The sequence below is a fragment of the Cyphomyrmex costatus genome, unplaced genomic scaffold (assembly GCF_001594065.2).
Source record: "Cyphomyrmex costatus isolate MS0001 unplaced genomic scaffold, Ccosl1.0 scaffold14, whole genome shotgun sequence".
In the NCBI taxonomy this organism is placed as follows: Eukaryota; Metazoa; Arthropoda; class Insecta; order Hymenoptera; family Formicidae; genus Cyphomyrmex; species Cyphomyrmex costatus.
In genome coordinates this window covers 2,748,953-2,752,781 of record NW_017275390.1, presented here as the reverse complement: position 1 = coordinate 2,752,781, position 3,829 = coordinate 2,748,953, and positions in this window count along the sequence as shown.

The following is a 3,829-nucleotide window of genomic DNA, read 5'->3' as shown; positions in this document are numbered from 1 at the left end:
CTCTCTCTCTCTCTCTGTCTCCCAATTTAACCGCACGTCGCGGCGACGTCGTGGTTGCAGTGACCACGTGGTGACCGCGGAACCTGAAACGACGGAGCAATCCCGAAGGCGACTTCTTTTGGCGCGACTCCAGTGCAATCGGTGATGAAAACCGCTGTAAAACGGAGTCCGTTACTAATTACTGGTATCACCTGAATTTCACATAAAATATCGGAATTAGTTCGCGAAGATGATTCGCGTTAACAATGATTCGTCGATAATGTCATTTTACGCTGTTCCGCATTTTACAAAAAGTGGTCTCAAACAAGAATCTATATCCTTTTAACCTTTTAATAATTATTGAGTATTATCTGTACTTGAGCCACACGATTGGTTAAAAGTCGATTAGTTCACCACGTTTCAGTCCCTTCAATAATAATCTTTTTTTTGCGATTGTTTTTTTCATTCACCAGATTATTTTGTCACAAGAGGACATCTCCTGAAAGATATCCTTCGTATATATCGTGTGATTTCGGCGTGCAATGTTACGAGTCTTTCCTGTTCACCATCAGTTTCTTTGCAGGGGGTAGTTCGCTATACACCGGGTATAGACGATTCGGTAGGACTCGGAGGAAGACGCGACGCATTCACGCCGAATCGTATCGCGGACAGAATGTCGCGGACGACTGAGGCCACAGCCGGAGTCTGGTGGCCTGGCCGGTAGTCTGAGAGATCGCGGAACGCACCGCGCATGCGTACGAGCGATATTCGCCCCCACTGCCCCCCCTTGTGCCGCACTGGCCACGGTACTCCGTCGCTGTCGTCTCCTTCGCCCCTTCGTCCTTCGCCTTTACCTCTGCAAGAAACCTCCGCGCACACCGGTGTTTCACGGACCCTGCGATGATGCACCGTGAAACAATAGGCATCGGTATGGCAGGGGGAGAGAGAAAGCGAGACAAGTTCGCGGACGCGATGAGCCGCATCTCCGCCGGATGTACTTTCAGGGGTACGACAGAGACGTACCCCCTTAACGAGAATAGTCATCTGATTTTTTTATGTTAAATGATTACCTGGGGTGTTTTTACATCTCAATCAAAATTTATTATTAACAATATTATATTGTACATTATTGATTGCGATTTATTAGTATTTGAGAACATTATAGATATGGATTTAATCACAATTTTGTTTGAAAGAAAAGTAGAACTCAAACAAATATTAAACGGAATAAACACGTTAAATAGATTATGACAGTATTTCTAAAAAATAAATATTTAATTAGTATAACGCTTTTTATTGCGAATTTTCAATAATATTGCATATAAAACATTTAAAGGTTCGTAAAGAATAATTCTTAAAAAAATATGTTGAGCAATATTTTGCAAGAATTTACATTTTGTCGTCGCTGAGATTTAAAAATCTTCCAGGTGGCGACTATTTCTGGATTAAAGGACATCGCTTCTAAATACATACGAGATCTCTGAACGATAAATCTTCCCAGAAGTAGTTTTCTCCATTGAACAAACAGGTAAATTGAGACTTATTCAGTTATTCTATTTATCGTAAGACAAATTTAATGTAAAGTACGACAGCTAAGAAGGAAACGATGTGCTTAGCCTTGTCACGCTTTGCCGAGCGAGGTTGGAGAACTGTGAACACAGGTGTGGTCACGCATCAGAATGTAAATGGCATGTACAAATGGCGTAAGAGCTAACTGATATTTCGATCTAAGCGTATTTTTTTTAATGTAAGGATCATTGCGCTCCGGTAGCGCACTTTATGTCGCGCTGTGCGGAACGTTGGAAAAAAAACTCGAAGGTGTAGATTGATGTAGCGAGACTTCGTGGTCCTTGGTGTCACGCGTTTGTCGAAACCGGTTTTCAATTTATTTCGAATAGACACAGCATTATCCATATTACATTCTCATAGAAGTTGCTTCTTGTCTGCGATAAAAGGCATTAAATTGATTTAATATATCGAGTAAAGCCCGTAATACGCGTGTCATTCTATTTGAATGTATCTTAATCACGAGCGATTATGAAGTGGATTTAGATAAGAATGATATTTATCCTCTAGTTAACTCTTAAGAAATAGAAACACTGATTGATTTTTAAAAGCTCTTTAATTAAATCACAGTAACGTCGAGATACGAACATCATAATGATGACTACATAGCAAAAAATGTTTTATCTTTACTATTGAAATCAATAGAGTTATTTGTGTAATGAATTGAGATAAATTGTTGGGAAACAATATTTGCCATGCAAATATAAAAATTGAAATAAAGAAGACTAACTACAATCTGAATGACAGAAGCACAAATGTATCTTACAGAAGGATATACATATATGGACAGGTTTAGAGTTAATGGATGATCGATGTTAAAAACGAGGCCGGCGACCGCTATCCATCTTGCGCTTTTGCACAAAAGTCTTTTTTGCGAGCGATTATCCAACAGTCGCCAAGGCTTTTAGCTGAAGGAGATATCAGGCGAGCGACGCTAAGAAGAGTATTGCAATTTTAATCCCTCGCGGGAAATCTCCTTGCTCCGATCTTCGTCCACGTCCACGACATGCATAATGCGCGGAACGTATGTTTCTGTCGCGTCTCTCGATTTTACGACCGTCCAGCCGGTCGGACGACAGTCGCGACCGGCTGGCCTTTTCGCCGGGCGTCCGTCCCATTCACTTTCGCATCGCCATTCAGAGATGAGATTCGGAGTAGGACGATGCGGCGAAATTCGAGCCGCAAGGAGAGGAAGAGGGGTTCGTGGAGATAAAAAAAAGAGAGTAGAGGAACTCTTGCCGTGATACAGTCGAGAAGTGAGGGATCGAGGAGGAAGCCGCGAGAGAGAATGCGAAGAGAGGAGGAAGACACCAGTCGTTGATGCCGATCTTGCAACCGGTACAACGAGGACTGGTTTTTCGTCGCGTACGGAGGTCGGCAGGTGCTTTTTGTCGTCCCTTTAAGCCGACCGCGGTGCTTACGGTGATAAATAAACACGGGAGGCCCTCCCCTCGCGGCTGTCACGCTGTGCCCCATTCCCGATCCGATTGATCGATCTGTAACGCGCGATCTGTCGCGAAGAAATGTCACTGTGGAACATGCCAACCGCGCGGCGCGAGCCTTTACTGGCGCGCCAGGAAGTTAGAAAAGGGGAAACGATCGTGCTCTTGCATCTGAAATTGTCTTCGAAGATCGCGTTAGGTCTCTGTCAGGAAATAGAGTTGCACCTAACTGATTGTGGCGCACGTGCGTTTTCACGAGCCGCACGTTTTGCCGACCTGCCGTGTACGAGAGATCGGTGAAAGCAAGACGGTATTTGAAATCAAGTCTTCTCATAATTTCCTTTTTTCGAAGAAACGATCGACGCATGATGCACGATGCACGATCGTTACGCATTTTGACGGAAGTCGAAATTTGCATTTTACACACTGCAAAAGAATTGGTTGAATTTACTTGAAATACGTACATAAACAAATTTAATTGCATATAGGATAAACCCGGTATATACGCCGCGTCAGGAAATACGCCGCAGAAAAAATAGAAGGAGTGGGAATACTTTTCCGCCAATTACTTTGTTACATGCCTTTATGGTATATTAGTATTATGTTATGATTTCAGTTCTTTACTGTTAATATTAATGAAATTATTGCGAGTTAAATCGATTTTTTACTGTAATAAGTAGTGCCATCATAATTTATAATCTACATAAAATGATTATTATAGAGCGTGTAAAAGACTTAGTGGTTATTTTGCAATACATATGTGTAGAGGAATAGTAAAGCATGTTGTATAGCAAAATACAAGTGCTTTGCTCCTGTATTGTTTGTTTAATTAGTTGTCATAT